At 40.4% G+C, this 22752-nt stretch overlaps 1 protein-coding gene across 6 annotated transcripts in view; it reads right to left on the reverse strand.

Moving 5' to 3' along the window:
• lrrc4ca (leucine rich repeat containing 4C, genome duplicate a) overlaps window positions 1-22752 on the reverse strand; it is a 155957-nt gene that overhangs the window by 33965 nt on the left and 99240 nt on the right. For 2 of the 6 annotated variants that reach the window (XM_069162675.1, XM_069162676.1), the window contains one exon: window positions 20019-20097. The exons of 2 other annotated variants lie outside the window; for them this stretch is intronic. The gene's annotated coding sequence lies outside the window, so the exon portion shown is untranslated. Of the gene's footprint in view, window positions 1-20018; window positions 21731-22752 lie in introns of those variants that run through there. 2 more of the 6 variants (XR_011178915.1, XM_069162674.1) reach the window with 2 other exon arrangements.

The raw sequence follows: 22752 nt of genomic DNA on the forward strand, positions 1-22752 counted from the left end.
AAGTGTGCACTATAAATGCTGGATGGATTTAGACACATTCACCTTCTCAGCTGCTGTAAATAATTAGTAGAGAGCTGAACAAACCTGAAGAAGTAAGATGGCCGATCTGAAAATAGCATTTCATGACTAAAAAAGTCACCGTGTTACTTAATAAGACACAATAAAAATGTTTTAAAAAACATTATATTGTTATGCTGTCTTTGACAGTGAATGTTGTTTTGCTACAGCACAAGTCCACTAAATAATCACAGCTAAATATCATCTGATTGTACACAGATTGTCAATGTAGATGCAATTATGTGTGATTTTAGGTTATTAATCCAGATATTCTATGATTAAAGTCATTTGGTTCATCAGTACACGGAATTTGAGGATATCAAGGACATCAAGCAAAATGATAGCTGGAGAATTAAAGAGAGGGAGTGAGATAAGAGGATAAAGTGTTGTTACAGGTCAGGAGATAAGCAGAAGGCTCCTTCCACATTTTTTATTTTTCTGCTTGAGAATAAACACCTAACTTCAGCATCACTCATGTAGGCTGCTGACATCAGAGCTGACAACAATACCTGATGATATAATGACGATTACTAAGAACACCACCCCATGAGCCACTAAATAAAGATATGAAAATAAAGATTATAGTGTTATTGAGCAAATATTCTACAATAACTTTTCATCATATTGTAATTCAAGTGGTCTTCTTGGCTTGATATTTAGGACTGAGAAAAGCTGAGTGGTGATTTAAGACCTAAGGGCAATCGCGGGTCATTTCAGAGAGAGAATATTCCTATCGGCTGTTCTACAAATTTAGATGTGTGTGCAAGTCTCTTCTGATTCAGTGACACAAAATCCTGGAAAAAAGGTGCTGTTTGAGTATTGGAAACAACTAAGTGAGACTGAAACCCTTAGTTTAACTCTACTCAATCTGAGGTGCATGGATGGCAACCAGGGCGAAGTCACCAAGGTTAAGGGTCCGAGTTGCGGGCCAGGACCAGGTGTCAATAGACAATAGACAGTGCAGTGTCACCTCATTGTTAAGTCCATTAGCCCTCAGAGCAAAATGCTAGGAGTGCAACGCTTAGTTGGAAATGGTGAGGGACACATGGTTGTCCGATCCAGAGAGAGGCCCAGACTAGGGGGGTGTTTTTGACCGCAACACCTGTTTTGCAAGGACAACTGATGGTCCCTGCAGGCTATAGCCTGCACCAAGGAAGGTCTGGTGGCGAGCATGGAGGCAATGAGAGGCTTAGACAGTGGATGTTGTCAACCTCGGTAGACCCACATCGAAGCATAGTTTTTGGGGGTGGGGGACGACGAATACTATGCCTAACCACCACCCCGATTCCCCCCTGACACTACTCGCCTAGGAGTGTGCTAGCAGTCAGGCAAAAGTTGTGTTGCGTCCATGTATAAAGCTTATGCACAGGGACAATCCAAACAGCCTGTGTTGTATGGCTATTCTCCTCTTTGTTTTATTCCGTTGCAGAGGTATCCGGCTGTGTTTTGTTGGGTTGGTTTGGGTTGGTTCTGTTGGTAACACCAACAACATATGTATGACTAAAAGGTCAAATGAACTGTTCAGTTCAGATCTGAAGGACATAAAGACAAGGTTGTGTGAGTCATTGCGCAAACATCCCCTCCCAGACAAAAAATATAGTGAACCAAGTCTTTTTATCATAACAATATTGATTTTCCATAACAATTTAATATCCTGGCCACCTTGTCATCATATTTGATAAATGTTACTGGCCCAAATAAAAAAAAAAAAAACACATTGTTATTGTATGAGGGGAAAATTGGATACCCTCCTTTCCTCCTATTTTAATGACACCAGTGGTTATTTTTTTTTAACTCTCAGATGCATGGGTCATTTTTTAAAAACAGACCTCAGGTTGCAAGCTGGGCAGCACTTTCATAAGGCATATGAGCCAGGTATTAAAACCATATGGCTTTAACATTTGCGTAACTTTATGAAATGAATACAATCGTTTACACGTTTCAGAAACATGTGTTTTAAATATCCTTTGTGTAGATTGTTATTCGTATTGTCTTATCTTCCACACAGCCTGCCTAACCTTTAGCAGAGTGACACTTACTAAACCCAAATTAGTAAAAACATGAATCAAAATCACAGTCAAGTGCTTGTTGTTGTTGTAATGTGGCTGCTGTGCAAGGTGTGCACTATTCCAATGTTGTTGATAGATCTGGCCTCTGCAGTGTTTTTGCAGCAGTTCCTCAGCTGTGGAAGTTCTGTTTCTGGACAAACTAAAAACGTGTAGGGTAGCCATCATATTTAGGTAGTATTGGCCTCTTTCCTTTTCTCCAGTCCTGGCCAAAACAATCAAATGCCGAAGTTGTATATATTGGCCACGATGAAACTGGTCCACCCACTTGGGGCTTAATCCCACTAAATCACATAGCTTCAAAACTAAATTAACAAATATCAATCAACAACTATTTGTGAATATTTTATATTCATTTTTTTTCTTCTTCTGAATGACAGCAGCAACGTTTTGTAAACCTGTTACGACCTCACCAGTCCATGATTATCCTTGGTCTCTCAGTGTACAGCAGCGTACCGCTCAGGGTAGAGGAATTAGAGCTGAGTAGGCTGTCTGCTTGTAGTTAGCCTCAAATTTTAACAATGGTGAAGCAGAGCAACAGTGGTGACATACAGACTGAACTTTCTAGATGCTTTTCTAGAAACATGTTGGACTATAATGAAAGGACTTCATATCAGATATTTACATGTTGTGCCCCGGCCATGCAGCCTGAGTTTAATATGCACGTGAGTGCATTATGTAGCTGTTTTTGTGTAAATGTGTTTCTGTTGTATCAGGCAGGTTTGATTTTTGTTGTAGTTTTTTTTTATTTTTTTTACTACCTGCTTTGTTGCCTCTATCTGTATTTGGTTTAACTAAATGCTGATGCTGCTGTGTCTGCCAGCTGTGTGTGTGATTGTGCATGTATCTATCACCAGGGAGGGCTCGGGTGTTGCTATGCCCTTCATCAGGTGTTATGACTATGTTTTCAGTTTGTTTTTGCAGGTGCCTGTAGCAGTGATTTAAAAGTAACACTTTTGTTATAGTTGACAATTCAGCAAAAACAAATTGTCTATCTAAGGGCTTTTTGAGGGGCTAAACCAATCTGATTGTATCTGTATCCACACACAATATGCTCTCTGGCTTCACTACTGACAAAAACATGAGCCAAACACACCCATCATATTTGATGCTGTAAGAATGTGCCAACTAAATATTACATTTTCTTAGGTCCATTGGGCACTGACAAATGTAAGTTACAGTTAGAACCCCTGAAAGTCGACCATTATTAACCATCAACAGATCATATCTATACATTATGGATTAATTACAAAACTAGATTAAATTAGATGGGATACCCTGCTAAAAAGCATGATTCTCTTTCATAACATATTAGAATATGACGTTTTTGCCGAAGAAACTTGCCTTTGCCATTCAAAAATAAGTGGATTTATTTAAAAAAAAAAAATTGAACAGCAGCTCAACAGCAGCCCAAGGCCAAAGTGATATATATATAGTGAATCAGTGGGAAAATAAAGTAAGCAGACTAACTCAGAAATGGCAGTTACACATATCTATCACAGCTGTGCTAAAACTATCCATCATAAGCTTCTAGTCAGACCACACTTGCACATAGAGTATGGTACGTTTCATTTCCTATGATTTAAACTTTTAATTTTGTAAAACAAAGGATGTGCTTCTTCTTCCATCAAAAGACACATACTCTGGTTTTGAAGTAAAGTGATAATGTCAACTGCTATTTTACAGCTTGAACCAGATTTTGACAGGTTGATAGAATATTGATGGTAATTGGGTAAAAAAGTAGCACTATGCAGTACTAAGATGAAATCCATTAAGGCAAAGAATGCCAAGATGATTCAGTTTTGATCTTAAGATGCATGCAGATCCCTATGATTCAACCACGAAACACTGACAGATACTTAGATTACTTTCTAAAACATGTTACCATTGAAACTCACAGTCACCAAACAAACAATTTCAATGAACAGGAAATGAATCAAATGATGCAGCGCTCCTCTTACACATTCACACACACACACACACACACACACACACACACACACACACACACACACACACACACACACACACACACACATGCACCACCTCTTATTTCCTTGAAATAGGCCTGTTATACAATTGAATTATGGTGAATCATTATGCGCTGTCTCCTGATGGTTTACATAACAAGGATTTAATAATAAAACAAGTGTGCGAATGCTCTCCCACATTACTACTGGTGCCCCCTGTCCAAGAAATGGTACCTAGGTTTGTAGATCTATTTTGGGAATGAGTCATGCAGAGAGCCATAGAAATATATATAGAGAGAGAGAGAGAGAGAGAAATGAAATGAACCAAAGAAGTACATCTCCCCTGCCACATGCCTGACATTCACCCTGCAGAGTCACAGGCATCTTGGCCACTGAGGTTTTACAGATGCAGAAATGTCCCGAGGGCTTATGCATTTAAATTGGCATCAAAAAACACCGATCAAAACAAGAGAGGACACAGCTTTGTTTCAGATTTGCTCACAAGACAGGGTAAATTTGAACACATATCCTATTACAACTGATGCAGGAGCACTCAGTGCTACAACAAGCTGTGTATAGCACTCAAAATTATGTCTGCACCAAAGCATCATCAGCAAGAGTGAGTGAATCCTTACATACTGCATGTGGACAGACCCAAAAGACAGCCACTCACACATACGCACACCAACCTTGTCTCTGAGAAATTAGTTATATGCAACTAAGTTGTCGCAGCAAATACATTTAGAAGAAACAGCAGCAACTGGATTATGTTTTCCAAGATGACCTATTTGGCAAGTCACAAATTATTTAATACAGGAAACATTTGTAGTGACTTTAGACAAAATATGTTTATTTACTTTTCACCAAAACTATTATATCTGTCCAATTTTAATCAGAGTGCCTTTGTTTCCTGAACCTAACCACAGAAGGCAGTCTGGATGTGAACTCTAGTCACTAATGTACAAGTTGTATAGTGTCATCAACCAGACCCACTTCCTGATATCTGGCGTGTAATTGATGAATGAATGTATCGCACTACCGCCATGTAACTGGAAAAGCAATTCCGTAATATGTGAATGGAATTTGTAGGAGACATGGTTACACATATAACACACAAAGACACACACACACGCGCACACACACACACACAGATACACACAGTGCAATGTGACCAGTTTAGAAATGTAAGCAGTGTAGATTGTAGTGCGCTTTCAGATATCTGCTCACTCCCCATTTTAAACTCACAAATTATTTGTAATTATTCTTTCAAGAACTGCATAATGTAGTATTCTTAAAAATTTCAAGTGTGTTTTTACATAGAACTTCTGATAAATTTGCCTTCACTCAACCTCCATTCGTGACAAATTACTGGCGGACAAATTACAGAGCTTCAGCTGGAGACGAACAAAAGCCCAACTGAGGGACAAGCTCAGCTGGCAGACATTTAACTTTAGCTGGAGACCCCCGGAGTGTGTCTGTGTCAGTGTGTATGTGTCAGTGTGTGTATTTGTGTGTGTGTGAAAAAGAGAGAGAAAGACTCCATGTTAGCAGTCACATCACATCACAGTTTGCAACCACATTGATTAACAGAGTTACCATGCAGACTAATTTGGACATAGCGCAGACTAAACAATTACTGGCGACTGCTGATTTCATGTGAGGAGATCAGAAGACTTTAATAGTTATTCAACTTGTACATCAGCATACACCCAATCTATTTTTTTCCATGTAGCTCTTATTATTTTTTTTATGTCTCTCATTTCGAGGGACTGGTGAATAATGCGTGCTGCTCATATGGGATTGTTTGTCTGTGGACTCTGTTATATTTGATATGTGTTTGTGAGGAGCTCTTTGGGGTTGTATGGGAATTGCTTGTCAGTATGTTGAATGTATTACTACTGTATGTCTGTGTGTGTTTTATTTATTTATTTATATTTGAGGATGCGGCCCTTTGAGAGACTCCAAGTAAATTCAATTGTAAAACCCGGGCTGAGACTGAGAGACCAAACCATCCATCAGAGCTGGACATATGCCCCATATCCAAACAAATGAATTAGAGCACTCGCCTCCCACCGGATCCATGAGCAAAATAGGGTGCAAGGGGATTAGGTGAGGTGAATGAATGCCATATAATAAGATGAAGATCAGAAAACCCTCATGTGGCACCAAAGTTAAAGGACAGGCAAATAAGGATAAATGAGGAATAAGGTCAAATGAATTGCCCCTGTGGAAATGAGACAAAGCCAAGACACAGAGTTAAAACTCATCACCTCTTCTGAAGTGTATGGTGCTGAGGACAGTGTGGCTGTACGATCTGTGGTTATCCCTTAAAGGTTCCGTAATCACTAGAAGTGGTTGCACAAGAACCTGACTTCACACAGCTGTGTGTCACTTTTTGTGGCACTGTGGTGCTGTCGTCCTCTTGGAATGATTAACCCAGAAGAGCTTAATATAGAAAGAGAGGAAGAAATAGATGGGAGAGAAGGATGAGAGAGAAAGAGTAGAGAGACAGGGAGAGCGGGGCATGGAGGACATTATTGAATTCCATGGAGAGTCTACTCTTTACCTCTGCACATCAAACTATGTTCACCACCGTTTAGCAATCTGTCTGCTAATTAATCATGCACTGTAATCAGTTAGAGGCACTGAGAAATTGTGTGTATGTGTGTGAGTATTTGCGTGGATGTACATTGTGTGTGCTGGGAAACAGGTACACACTGAGAATGGAAAACACTGCATGTTGTTTCCTGATTCAGTTTTCTTGTCCTGGGCTGCAATGTTCATGCAATCAGGCTTTGACATTTAAAGGTTTCAGTTGCTGTATTGCTGCTTCCCCATGCTATGGATAATACAATACAGATCTTACCGTATGCTGCACTATGTTTTTTTGTCTCTTACAGCACCTATGACTTATGTTGAGCTGATCACTCCCTCCTGGATAACTATGTTTACTGTGAGCTTGTTAGCCCCAGAAATCAGAGCAATGAACAACGCATAGTGTGTCCCCTGATTCTCGCAAAGTATATCATCTACTGGGTGAAAACTGGTGCAGTATTCATCATGCAGATAATGATCTCCAGAATGGTGATATCACAGTGATAGGAGATGGACTCACTGAATTGCCACCAGGGCAAGCAATCATGTCGACAGCTATTCTGACTAATTGTGACATGGTGGCAGTGACAGCAGGGGTGGGCTGGGTTAGCATCCGACCAGCCAAGCCTGCTTGCTCACATACAGCCATCAGCGCTAATCTCCTGCTATGTGCTAACAATAGCGCTGATGTGCTTGCTTTCTGGAGGAGCTTTGCGCCCCCCCCCCCAAGCCTGCCTTATTTGCGTGATCCCACAGCAGCCAGCCGTCTTTAGCTTTCCTATTACTGAAGGAACAGTAGAGATCAAATCAACCGGGATATTGTCGCTCCCCTGAAATAGCTGTGTGATTGAAGACACACAGGTTTCCAGATTCAGCATCACATGAGCTGGGACATGTGGAGCAAGTGGATAAACAGTTCTCTAAACCAATTACTTTTCATAAAGCACATTGAGATTAGTAAAAGAGAAAATGTGAAGCAGAATAGTGGAGATGAGAAGGGAAGATACAGCACTTAGTGTTAAACAGCGTGGCAAGAGAATGAGAGAGTTTGGAAAGTGAGAGACAGACAAAATGAGGAGACTTCAGGGGCCAGACAAAATGACAGAAAAATATTTTAAAACAAGTCAGCAGAAAAGCACTACAGACTTTAATATTTTGAACTGAACCACATAAATGTGAATTATACACGACAAGAGTTGTTACTTTCTGTATTGGTATGGTACGTGCAGAGAAGAACACAGATTGCTTTAAAAAATTTACTTCCACTTAGAGACAGCATATGTGCCTTCTCATAAATGCTCTACTTTATATTCATAGTAGACATTCCACTTTCAGTAGTCAGTAAAACAGTACTCAACAATTTGCCGGTGAGCTCTGGAGTAACATGGGGTTAGTACCGCCTAAAGGGTACCTTAACTTACAATTTGTACTAAAAGTGGCCTGGTTTTCTAAAATAATAATTTATTGGATTTTGCCCTGATTTTTCTGTCCCCTTACAGAAACATACTGTGTTTTCAGGAGGTCACAGATCAGCACAATAAACGTACGATACTACATTACCTAATGTATTGGATTTGGCTGTAATTTATATTTTAAAAACTTGCAGTAGAATGTGCACATTGTTATGAGGGCACTGTCTCATGGTACTGAAGTGTGTTTTAATTATTTTAAAAGCAAAATACATCTTATCTTTTTTACATAATTTGTAGTAAAAGTAATTTGTTTCCCACTCATTAATCTGCAATTTCTGATACACTTCCTTGTTTACCTTCACTAATTGGGATAATAAATGTGTATGTATTAATGTTACTCTGCTGTATATTAGCCAGGATATGGTCTCTCTTTTTCTCCTGCCTGTATTTTCTTTTAATATTTATAAGCATATATAGTCTAACACATTTCATAAAGTCTTTAAATCCCGTAATACCCCCTGGGCATTGAACTTAAAACATGGCAAATTACATTGGACCTCAACTGAACTGAAAAGGCGAAGGTTCCCCCGATGGTATATCAAAGTGTAATCCTCCATCTTAACACATTCTCCCAAGCATTCTTTGTTTGTCCATCTGTATAGTTCTTTCCTGTACCTTGAGGTTATTCAAAGACATAAAATTAGGGTACTGTGAGAGATGCCACGGCTCCGGTAAATTTAATCTGGCTCTTTAAAAACAGTAAACAAACTGTTACTCAAAATGCTAGTTTACTGCAAAGTCTAGAGACAGGAGTATCATTATGACAGACACTTCCTTGATTAGATAGAGAGGCTGAGGGAAGGTTCCCTAATCCCGCTGAGCTGAATGACAGCCAAAGGCACAGCTAGAGAAAGTGGGACTGCAATGTCACACTCACTACCAGGTTAGTAGGCATCTGGCAAGTGACCATTAACTCGCTGTCCGAGTTCACAAGCAGGTCGAACACACCAAAAGCTACAGCAAACACACTCAGCACACTGGAAGTGTGGAGCAAACAGCAGTCTTCTTGGCCTGTTACCCATTTTCAAGGTGAGGGAGGCATTAAGCCACAACTGTAAGAGGGTGATACATTTCAAAAGCAAATAATACAGATAATGCCTTGCCTGTAGCAACTAATCTATGTATCTACTCAATACCAAAATGCAACATATTGTCCCAGTCCCACAAAGGTGAATTAGAATGTATTGCATCCTCAGATGACATGAATGTACCTTCATTTTTTTTTTTTTTATCATTTTTTCTCATGATCACTTCAGCACAGTCCAAGACTTTTGATTTAATTCTGCTTGATTAATAACTCAGTTCTTGAAATGGTAATTTACCAGTGATACAATATCTGTATCACAATTCAAGTTAAAATATAATTGAATGAAGTGAAGTAAACCCTTGCTTAATTCAATACACTCAGTGGTATTACCTAAACCTCATTCAAACTAATTATAGAGAATATATTCAATTTTTAAATATAACATTTAGTCCGTAAAATCTTGCCTGTGCAGATTGCAGAGGCATAGTGACTAATGTGTGATTGATGAACAACATGTATCATCTTCAATTCAAACCTCATGTCAATATGTCCTGTAGCCTAGATCTATTTTTAAATTTGATGTCATACAGTTTTTCAAAACTTAAAAGCTAAAAAAACAAATCCTCTTCACAGACAGATAAAAAGTCAGCGGAAAACAACCTACAAATTTTCATTTCACTTCAAAAATGAATGCTGAACTTTTTCACTCAAGCATACACAACAATGCCGTTCTTGTTTGACTATTTCAGTGTTGCTCCATCAATTAATTTGGATTGAGGTCCACTTCACAGAGGCTGTAATCACAATGCAGCCGATCCTTTGATGTTGGAACAAATGAGTACAAAAATGGCAGAACAGTCTTATGAAGATGTGTTCTCCTATTTCACCACTGATAACACTAGCGTAGCTCTCCCCTAAGTCAGTGAATCTTGTTTCCCTTACAATGATGAAATCCTCCATTGTCACGTTAAATGAGAGGATCGGGGAGCCGAGCTTTTTGGGGTGTAAAAAAGACTCCTCCACAGTTCCCCCTGTTTGCCCACTCATCCATTGAAGAGTATTTGCATTTTTGACATTTATGGGTGTGCTTCCAACACTTGCAGTATAATTTATATGACTTATACAGCTCATTTATAGATTGATAGCTGCCATTCTTAACTGGCTGTAATGAATGCCTCATCACTGCACAAAAGTTACTGTGCTGGATCTGACGTTATGCCAGAGACACCACCGAGCCACTTTCATTCTTCATTAAAATCTAATTTGTCTTTGGAAGACAGAAGCCAGTGTAACACCCCCTGTTTTTAATGCATCATTTTAGTCTGTCCAAGGAAACACAATTTGCCATTCGGGTTCATCATTCAAAAGCGAACACTGAAATAAAACTAAAAGAAAAATTCCAATTAGGACACGTCACGTAGAAAGAGCAGCACACTGTGAAGTTTTTGACCCTCAGTACACACAGTGATGAGAGATTAGTGAGGCAGCGGTTCCTGACTTACAGATCCCACAATCAAGATGTGACACTTATATGTCCTTCAAAAGACCTTGTCCTGTCTAATCGGTCAACCAGGCATGTCCATTGTGATCTTTTCCACAGTACAATAGGAAGAACTTGTTTCTGTTCTACCTCCTTGCTGAAGCAGTTTAACCTTTTTAGCCGTAAGGCACGCCTCACATTCATGTGACCTCTTTTAAATACAAACTACATATTCCAATTCAAGCTTTGCAAAAAGAAATAGAACAGCAAAATTGTGCCTTAGAGCAAAAAAAAATTTTTTTAAAATGCAATGATGGCCAGGACATTAAAGAAAGAGCTGCAGATGAAGCTAATGAAAACAGAAAGAATCTGATTCTCTTTTATGCTTCGATTAGTGTTATGCAAATGCAGACCACACGGTGGGAATAGGAAGGATTTCATGCCAGCGACCATAGGAGTCCCACCTGTTTCATCAAGCACAGAGGACTCTTTTAACCTATCCACACGGTCATAAAAAAAAAAACAATACATGTCCCAAAGGGCTTTGTCATCCTCTGCAATAACAGCTCATTCTGGATTTGCTTTTGAAATGGATGATTTAACATAGACCACCTGCTTTTTTTTCCTGTCCCTTTTTCAACATAAGGTTACAGAAAGGGAACTGATTACTCTAAACTGGTCTGCAGATCAGATGCAGATTTAAATCAACGCACCTTTTTATTATCAAGTAGCATTGGGATAGAGGGAAACCCACATCATAGAAACAAGGCTACAAGCGCTGTCATTGCTTTTCAAGAACACAAAAGGATGAATTGAAGAGCTGTACACGGTGACCGACCTTTGTTCCTATCACCCATGCTTGCATCTACATCAACATACAAACTCTATCGTTCACACACACACTCATAAACCTCGGCAACGTGCAGCCCCAGAGAGAAAAAGCAATCCACACACCTCATGAATATTACAATGAGCTAGATCTGGGTCATTAATATGACACATTCGTTACACTGGAGCCCAATTAGCAGTCAACATAGAGCCTGGAACGCTCCCCTGTTACTATACATAATCACTATATCACTGCAACAGACTCTGGAGCAGCGAAGGATCAAACCACAAAGTCACAAGGCATATCAAGGACTCTTCCACAGATAGCGTGACTTCATGAGAAGGTCGCAGCTGCTCGAAAAATTCAAACACCATAATTTAGAAATATTATATCTGAGCTCCACATTGCATAAAATCCTCAACTAGCTATAAATAAACCAAATATTTTCTATGTATTGTGTAGAATGGGACAATATCAAAACTCTACATGATGCTTGATATTAAAAAAATTACTTTATTAAATAAAAGATAATATATATATATATAAAAGATAAAATCACTTTATCTTTTGATTCAACTAAATTTAGGAGCTTAGAAGTGTTAAGAAGTATCAACAGAGTAAAATGAAATATGAAAACGTACAACTATTTTGAGAGAGATTCATGTCGCCCCCGCCACATCCGACCCCCCTCTGTGCAGTTACTGCAATCGACAAGTCACTAGAGCGAGCAAATAATGATTCCTCACTGGCTTTTCACCTGCAAACATTGGCAAGAACCATTCACAACAAAGCTGGAGGTATCACGGCTGGGAATGAAACCTTCATCTCTGTCATGTGGAGAAATGTTTTACCTCCCTTCAATCTGTTTGCCTTAAATGAATCCTTAAAACATTCCCTTTTGTACAGTCAAATGTCATATTTCCTGATGTTAGTGTTGCAACCTGCCTCATATCTATAACATGCTTTTAAAAAAAATTATTTATGTGTGGCAGTTTACTTAAACAAAGGTTTTAAGACTCAATAACAGACAAAATGTCTTGTCATGCAATAACAAGTGTTTGGTGGCTTTGCAGTAGATGTGTAACAAACATTTATCTTCTGCAAATCTGCTCAATGAATGATTCAAGGCCAGAAAGATGCAATGATTTGAATCCAGTCAGGTAGTATTACTTTCTCGGCATTTGTTAATCCGTTTATACTCATGACGGGTCCAACTGGAATTTATATCTTAACGTGCTGAAACATTACATTACTTACTTTCAGATAATATACCTACTCAGTTTCCAACACATACCTGCCAGTTGTCAAAATTATGTTAATGTATTCACTAAAATTATATGAAATATGACAAGGCCTTGAATGTGTTACTTTTTTTTTTTCTCTCCTCAGTGACAGACGGTCTGCAGCCAAATGCTGAGGAGTCTGGCACAGGCAGCAGGAGGCTAGCCATTGGGCAGTATGTACACACACACACGCACACACGCACACGCACACACACACACACACACACACACACACACACACACACACACACACACGCACACGCACGCACGCACGCACACGCTTCCTATCAAGCATGATTAGCTACCTCGCTACTGCTTTCACAGACTACTCAATTCCATCAATTAAATTCTGTTTTCTTTCTTGAGAAATATCACACACTGACATGCAGATTAATACTTGTCATTTGATCAAGAATGTGCAACATGCTGTGCAACATTTGCTGTTATGTGTAAATTTGTTAATTTCCCTTATTCACTATTTTTGTTTACTATTGACATTGCCCCTCATTGGAGCTTTTTTTTATGTGCAAAGTTAAAGAACTAAGGAGCCTTATATGCTTTTAAAATAAAATGCCACCACAATGTAAATAAGGCTTTTCTCCTAATCTTAAATCCTGACAAGCTGCCTGTTTGGAAAGTGCAAGGGTTTCATTACATGAAGTGGCATCTGTTTTGGATTAATTCATGTTGTCTATAAGGGAGATAACCCATTAACCAGACATTCTCAATTCATACAGCGTTTTCTGCCGCATTTCTTTTCTTCCTCACACATGCAGCAGAGGAGCGAACTGACAGCCCCAGCCACAAGGCCTTGACCTGAGCAGTGAAACACACTGGTACCACAGTAGACTCTATAGAGACAACTTGGATTAAATCAAGTGTAAGTCAATCCTTGTCAGATCAAAACTATCATAGTAGGGCAGCCTTGCCTACATGCAGGTGCCAGGATGAGTGACACATTAAGGTCAGAGACTAACAGGGTGAGTGGGGAGTGAGAGAAATACAGAAAGATACCGACATTCGCACAGATCCACACTGAGATAGGCACACGCATCATGTCCACATGCATGCCCATGCACTCATGAGTGAAAACGGATAATCGTAAGCACAGAACACGGAGTATGTGCTCTGTCCTGGAATTAGTTCATTCTTCTGTGTTTCAATGAGGTTTTTTTCCGTGCCAAATATTTCACAGCAGGTACATTTTGTCGGGATTTGGCACATTGGTGTGTTTTTAAAGGTGCAAGACTCTGTGGTTATAGACACGGATATTTTTTTCCCTCAGAATGATCAAAAGGTGCCATGTCTGTATAGCTCCACAGTCTAACAATGTGACTGCTTGCTGTGGTGTGACCATGCTGTGTTGTATTGTGAGGCTTTGACTGGTGACCAGACTCCTGCTGCCAAGCTGAATTGAGCTACCCACTGATTGTCAGCCCGATTGGGCTTATGAGTTAAAAAGCAGATCTGGGGGACAGACGGCAATGCTCAAACCAGATGTCCAGATCCCAGACATTCATTCTGCACTCCTGGGTGTGCAGAAGGCACCAGTTTAGGAGGGACCCGCATGCGCTTTTAGACACATGCATACACACTACTGCAACAAACGTCTACAGAAAAAGGTTTTTTTTTAATCTTACACTCTGCATAGCTTTTGATTATGGAACAGCTCATGTGCACTTGGCTTTCAAGTTCACATTCAGTCATAAAGGCCAAACCTACCACTTTAACGGTATACTTGATGTGAATGTCTTTTTTGTCCACGGAGCTTATTAAATTTAGTTTTAAAAAGCCTTTTTTTTTCTTAACCACTGAATGAGCAGCCTCCTGTTCAATATTTATTGCAGGATAAGACTACTCCACTCGTCATGTTGTTCGTGCATCTTACTGTTGCTCAGGGTCAAACATTGATGAAGGCTACTGAAATGCATTGCTTCTTAACATTACAACATTGACATGTGTTCTCAAAGGGCAGCTGAATTTTTCATGAAATTATTTTGCTCAATATAATCTCTACAAATTTCAACAGCTCTTCTTTTGTCTGTTAGTACAACCACACTTCCAGGTTCCCTGTATGTTGGTACTTTCACCTGAGGAAACTACTGAAATTTAAGTGGATCTTTGTCAAATGCTATTTCTGCTTGGCTAGTACAAAATCTTTGTAACTACCCCCGCAGATAAAGCTCACAATTTGTTATGGACAAAACACTGTATAACAAAAACCCTGTTTCTTCTCTACAGGGAGAAGCCCATCAGCTCTAACAGGTCAAGTATCCATTACAGCTACAGGGGATTTTCTTTTCATCTAAAAAACAACACTACAAGTTAAAAGGTAGGCTGAACATCCTCTTGCATACACATGCACAAGCTTGTGTCCACTGTAACTAAGCTTTTCTTTGAATTCACGAACATCAGGCAGACTGAATTGATTGACAGGATTCAGGCTCCATTGGAAGATGCACATTACAGAACCTACAACGCAAACTATAGCTCTAATAGAATTGTGGCTTTAGCCTACGGTATTGAATTCTGGTTTTGTCACTGAGGACTGGCGTCTATCGACAACCTCTGTTTTAGCTAGCAGCTCGTAAGCTGCCTAGGGATGTGCAAGCCCTGGCTCTGTTGCTATGCAACCACTAAAAACCTGTTCGAAGGGCATCTCTCCAGTTCAAATGTTTTTAACTTTGAGTGTTTAGAGAACAGACCACAGAGCACTGAGCATGCGCAGCTCACTCTAAATTCCGCCGTCAACAACAAAAGATTGAGAAGACAGTGCTTGAGAGGAAGATCTCCTTTCCAGCCCTGCCTTCAATTTTCTCCTTGATTGCCTTGTGTTCTTTTTTTTTTTTATCCTAAGAAGTACTTAGATATCGATATCTTCAAGAGGAACATTCAGGACAAATAAAGCGAAGCAGTAAGAGATAGCCCACCAACCTCTCCCACCTCATTTAACCTTTTAATTTAACAGCAAAAATGTATGTGGTGGCCAGGGCCAATATCACTTTGAACAGCCCCTTCCCAGTTGCCCTGAAGGCAGGAAGAATGAGTCCTCTGTGCTGCATATATCTATATTATATGTGTGTGTTAATCTGTGTGTGTGTGTGTGTGTGTGTGTGTGTGTGTGTGTGTGTGTGTGTGTGAGAGAGAGAGAGAGAGAGAGAGAGAGAGAGAGAGAGAGTCTCTGCAAGGATTTTCCCTGTACTTAAGTGAGCTGTTATTAACTGAGCCATCACATCAGTCCTACCTCAGGTGCTGTCACTGTCATTTTAGCAGCACGTGACATTTCAGCGAGGTCAAGAAAAGAGAGACTGGCAGCAGAGAGGAAAGTGACGATCACTAAGGCAAAAAGACACCATCATCACGACTGGCAAGGTGGGTGATGTCAGGGAAGTAGTGAGTAATGATGCATCCTGAATTCAGGTCAGTGCTCTTAGCTGAATTTTACAAAGGTAGCGAGCAAATGGGGAGATATTGATGGAGTTGGAAGAATTCCTTTTGAGCCCGGACTTACAGCAGCAGAAATATTGTAAACTATTATTTCATAATAGGAAAACTACCAGCAAACACCTCATATTGTTGCCACATTAAACACACTTATCTATATGTCATTTAATCCACTTATGTTCCCACGATAAGAGTGGCAGTAGAGACAGAGCAAAAAAAAAAAAAAAAGGGCGAAATGCTCCCTGGTCTCTGGCATGATAGAATGGCACTTTTATGATGTCTCCCAGATTATTCCTTGAGATGGATGGGCTGAGCTGGAACGCCAATTGATTAATCCATCGACTGGTGGAATGTGCTGCGGCCGTCTCCCTGCTCAGCTGTTCTTTCCGTGGACAAAACATTCAAACAGACATGCTGGAAAGGATGACTAATGATTAGGGCCACTGCAGATACCATACATGTCTGTCCATGTATGTGTGTTGTTCCCAAGATGTTGGCTTATGTTTAGTTGATAGAATATATTATATTATAAAAGCACACAACAGTTTCAGGTTCCGACTGGATAGTAGCAGACTGGAAACAAAAATGTCCCAGGAAAGACCATATGAGGATTATGAGGATTTTATTGTTACAGTTCTCTCTACAGTAAAACAACTGTGACAAATTGCCACATTCAACCACAAAACTCTCTTCAAAAGATTACATGCATCAGCCACCAACACAGTTTAGAATAAACTGATGTGTTTTGTTTTTTTTGAATCACACTTATAATAGCTGCCTGTGATGCAGACTTCATGTTAGAGATAACTCCCTGTTGGCTTACGAAAGCCTCTTCTACATGTCAATTCCTTTAAGATGACTCTCTTCTTGCCTACCTCGGCAGCAATGCATGATTAATTAACACGTGACTCCCTCATGTATAAAATCCGCAATCATCAGCCACGATGCACTTTGCAACTGCTTCAAGTTATGTTGATGCTGCTTCTGTCCTGATCTCAAAACCCATTGCACTTTCAAAGTTTCTCCGCTGAGAGCTGGCAAGGACTAACTTGTCAAAACAATGTGGATTAAAGTTAACATTGACTTTGTCAGTTAACTTTTGATATGACACACTTGTGCTGGACCCCTGTGTCACTGCCAATATTTATGGAGGAAGAAATACACTCGTAATAAGGATTCATTCATTATATTAGCCATAGCTTATTCCAATAGAGCTATGCTATGCAGGCTGTTGTAGGAAATGAAGTGCAAAACACTGAGAAATGAAATGTGTCCTTGAAACAACTTACAAACCCTATCAAAAATGAATGATAATATATATTTTCTGCTCTGAATTCTGTATTATGAAATCCATTATAGTGTTGCTGTCAATGTCATCTTTATTTAAAAGCTTCTTTCACCTCCAGTATTAGGGCCTTTCAACTCCTATCCAGCCTTCCACTTCAGACCACCAGCATAGCACTGCTGGTTTCCAATACAAAAGGCAAAGAACTTGATAACAGATCACTGTTACAATTCCCTTTCTCCTTGAATGAAACCCCCTGAGAGATGTTATACCCTGTGAAGATTAAAAGTGTATGGGTAGTGCCATTATTGATACAAGTCCCCAGCAGTGAAAGAAATGAATGCTAATGGTGTCCTAAACTGGCCTTTACAGAGATTAATCCGATTTGAGAAATGAACATTTTATTATATAGCACCAAGTTCTGGCCTTCATCTGAACTGACTTACAGGCTGAGGAGGGAAAAATTGACAAAGGGAGAGTGGGAAGGGAGCATGGGTATACACCCTGTCGCTTTGTGAGACCCTGGAACCTCATTGCAGTAGTGCCCTTTACCAGATGACAAGTTCATTAATTTTCTGACATGGTTGCTTGGAATGATTTTCAATAGATAAGTCAGACAACAATGACTGGAGAAATTGGACATAAAACAGATGTCTATGGTGGAAACATTATCAGCTGAAGATTGGCTTTGTGTGAGCAGCAGGAAGTCCCACTTGGTCCCTCTGCTGCACCTGCTCTGAGGCTATTTCCCACTGCTTAGAATAACTAATAGGGACACACAGGGGATACAGCTGCTGTCAGTCTCACAGAGTGAAATAAACAAACGCCAGTCAATCAGTCACTTTTAAAGTCATTTGCTCCTTATGTTGGCTGGATCTTTATACAGCCCATGACACCCTAAACCTACAGCCCACATCCATCTCCTAGAAAATCTCCACAGGGATGAAAAGGTTTGAGGAGTGTTAAATGGGGAGGAGGAATGGTCTCTCTTCTTATTACCATGAATCACACTGCACCAGTTTCTAACAAACAACTGTAATCTTGGGGATATGTAGGGAGGATTTATCACGCTAAACCCTCTGACAGGGCAAAAACATAAAATCAGCAGTCTAATTTGTCTCCCCAAGGTGATGCCACTCCATCATATGGAGGGCTTTTCTTTCAGTGGGTGAATAATGTTTGCCATGTTTCTCACTTTCACAGGTGAGAGATGCAATTTATTCTTTGCCTGAAGAGTGACAGCCACCTCTATTTATGCTTTTACCACCAACACTGGTTTGTCACCAACATGACAAACATCTGTTTTTAGGCTCACCAGATACAGAGTTCAAAGGCAGCGACATTAAATTGGAACAGTGGTTTGTAATCTTTGTTTAGCAGGTACTCATCATACAGATGTCGTCATTTCTACCTCAAAGTAGCAGATGAGAGGAGATAAACTGCTCTATACTGTGTTTAAACTTGTAAAAAATTAGGTTTTGCAACACAACTCGGTACAGCAGCAATTATCTTTTCAAGTTCTTATCTTTCACACGCATGCCCCCCTAAAATGTCATGACAGCGTCATATGCTGCTCAGTGGCATATACTGTGAGAGGATTATATTCAGCAGTTTTGAGGCTCATATTTTCAAGCCATAAACTACAACATCTGCTCAACTGGTGAAGACATCTTCACCAGTTGAGTAGAGGTTGGGAAGACAGCAGATTTTAATTTCAGCACCACGAAAATGGACAGCTCCTTCGCAGGTTACCACAGAGGGAATGAACAAGCCCCTTTCGTAGAAATCACACGCAGAAAAAAAAAGATGTTAAAGAAAGAAGATAAGACGGATGTCATTATGTCACTTATGCAGCAGTCAAATATGCCAGCCAGAGATGCAATCTCTAATTTGATATACCAATACCAAATGCTTTATGTATACCTTTAACTATTTCCCAGAGGTTACTACACAGGTGCACGTGCTAAATATGGCAGATTTTCAGATATTGAACGGAGGTTGAACGCACACGGGTACAGACTGGGTGGATTGATAGGTGGATTAAGGAGTGCAGGTGCCTTGGCCGCATCCAGCACGTTACATTGTGGAAAAAAACCGGACCACGTGCATTTCTTACACGTCCTTCTTCAAATATGTATTTGACTCTGCTTGATAGAAACTCTTTCTTCTTTTTACTGCTCATGACATAAGCCTGACGCTCGCGCACTCAAGGGCGCGCAATGAAAGCAAGCAGACCGATGCGAGCGCGCGCTTCTTTCCCTTATCTTCCAAATCAGCGCACGATTAAATATGTTTTAAAGGCCACACCATTAGTGAGGGTAAAACATTGGAAGTGCCGTGCCCTGGTTCAGTTCATATTACTGATGTCATCAAAAGAAGAAAAAGGAAAAAAAAAACTACCACATTTAGACAGCCAACAGAAAGAAGATGCTGAATTTGGCTACTTATATTATAGAGATGGGTAAGGCAATCAGACCTACATGTTCTGTAAACCACAAATAATAACTTACTCATTCACGAAGTCGCCAGGGACTGGAGGATCTCTGCTTTAGACGGAGAAGAGTCCCTCTTCCGCGTCCTCCCCAAAAACTGCATCGGAAAAAAAAAAAATTCCGCAATTCTCAGGCGATTTTTCAGAATCCGTGGTGGCACTTTCTTCTCAGACTCATTGCGCTCCCACTCTCAAAACGACGTGGTATGTAATCCACATATTAGTCCGGATGACATGCTATTAACTCTCAGTGATGATAATGTATCGGATATTTCCTCTCTTTTTTCAGGACGCACATAACACGGAGGCACCCACAAGTGCCATTGTTGAAACTACTCTCCCGATGCAAAGCGATACCCACTGTGGTCCCACGTTTTCTCCAAATGATGAGTGGGCTGGATGTAAAGAAACACTGCTTTTGATTTTTATCTCCAGTTTCAATTTTATGTTTAAAAAGTGACCTCTCCAAAAGCATGCAGAGCACGGGTAACCTCGTGTGGTCAATGTCCCGGTGTATACATCCTCAAAAGCCCGTCATTTAGACTGTATGGCGGATTATCCATACATTGAGCGGCAGAGTTGGGGTTATCTTAACGTCCCGCTGGCTTTCGTCTCAAAAATAACTTTTCATCAAGTCTCTAATAGCTACTTCTTATACATCAACCCCGATTTAATTTCACCGCACAACCCGATGCGGATTTCAAGATACCTATTTTCCCACCTGGTTATATCGACGAAATAAGACAAGCAGTATAGTGATCGAATAAGTATCCTGTTCATTAGAGAGGTGTAAATTGTCGCGATTAAAGATGATCTCTGTCTTCAGTTTGCTCAGTTCTGCATATTCGAGAGGAAAATGCTGGGATGCAACATCGAAGGGAGAAAAAAAAAAATCCAGCGGGATCCTCCAGAAGCATTTAAAGCTCCATTAGAAATTCAGGCAGCGACTTCAAGTGTGAAGAGTCTTCCTTGTTCACAAAAAAGCTCAAATCTTACATGTTTTCCGCACCGAGCCTTGATTTGTCTGGACGGGAGTTAGGTATAGTTCACCAGTCGTCAATTCTGCGCCCTTGCTCCATCTCTGTATGTACTTCGGCAATTCGAGCCTCGCCTCGCCATTGATGTGACACAGGGGTAAGGATTATTATCCAGAAAGTGCCGATCGTCCTAGCCCTGTCTTCTGGTCTCTGGACTGCGGTGTGTTTTAGGCTGCTTCAAATGTGGTCACAAATTAGCCCGTTCCAATACGCGCAAGCAGGTTGCATCCATCGGTGCGCTTTACCGTGCTTCAGTGCGCTCAGCATTTTCGTACCTAAATAAAAACGCACGGCGCTGCACAGACGGACAATGAATTGATAAGTTCAGGAGGGGGTCATCGTGTAGGTTACCTCCCACTGACAAGCTGTTGTCTCCAACTGAGGCTGTTCCGCCAGTCACTGCTGGTGGGTCGACTGAGCCGTCAGCCGCAGGACTGAAGCGGCGAGAGCAGGAAATATTGTTTTCCCTCTCTTTCAGTCTTCACGTTGCTCTGCTTGTACTTCTGGAGCTTCTAAAATTTTGCCTTTGCAGGGAACCATATGCATTTATCTTTCTCTGAAGTCTGACGTCCCTTAATGTATTCTTTACCTTCGTCCTTCTCTTTCATTGGTCAGTTTTAATGGGCAAAACAAACGCAAATTATTGTTTATTTGTGTGTGCGTGTGTGTGTGTGTGTGTGTGTGTGTGTGTGTGAGAGAGAGAGAGAGAGAGAGAGAGTGTGCCTGCCAGAGAGAAAAAAAATAAAGCGAGCGAGCAAGTGACAGGAAAAGAAAGAGAGAGAGAGATTTAGCTCAAGTGGGGAGACAGAGAGAGGGAGAGAGAGAGAGAGAGAGAGAGAGATCCCTCCCCTGTGTATCAAGCAAGGACACGACTGCCACCTACCGGCTCTCTTCGCCTGTTTAGTGCATGATATTGTGAAAGGGGCCTCAGGCTGATTTTCGCATAGGACTGCTCTCCCATGACGGACTAGGTTTTGTTTATATAGTCGTTGTTTATATTATATATATTTGTATTTTAAAAAGCTGCTAGGCAACAACAGGAGACAAGGGGCCTGCATTGTTACGGTGAAAAGAATATTGTCCACAGTCACAGAAAGGAATAAATGTAAAGCACATGAGGGGAGTACTGTGACAAGTTTGACTTTCCAGAAAACAGATTAATAGGTGTTATAATCTTTCCAAGGCTTCAGCACTTTAGACCCTATTTATAAATGCTGGCTGAGTGTTATGAATTATGAAATAGGCCTACACGTTGCAGATTTTTAGCACGGTGGCTGACACGGGAGACTTCAGGTCTTCAGAAAGATTATTGCTTGTGAAGCGTTTATCTCTGGCAACCTGCTATGCTGCACATATTATGCTAAACTCAGTAATATTATACAATATGTATAATGGAGCTAAGAAAAAGTATGAATTTGCAGATAGGCCAGTTAGAGCACATCTCATCTAGAGAGAGGATGCACTCACAGACCATGTGACAGGAGATGTGAGAAAACATTTGAATGCCAGACCAGGGCTCTGTCCATCTAGCTGTCAACATCTGATCTCATTTCCCTCAGTGCTAAAGGCGTTGTATCATTCATCTGTCTTCATAACTGTCGACCTGCCTGTCTGTGCGTCTGGCATATGGCAGTAAAGAGTTCCGCCCTCTTGCTTTCCAGTCGAAGGAGACAACATTAAATAACTCTCTTTTTTTCACTTCATTCGTCCTGCCTC

The sequence above is a fragment of the Embiotoca jacksoni genome, unplaced genomic scaffold (genome assembly GCF_022577435.1).
Source record: "Embiotoca jacksoni isolate LCO1_2020_lvr unplaced genomic scaffold, fEmbJac1.0.p SCAF_3, whole genome shotgun sequence".
Lineage (NCBI taxonomy): Eukaryota > Metazoa > Chordata > Actinopteri > Embiotocidae > Embiotoca > Embiotoca jacksoni.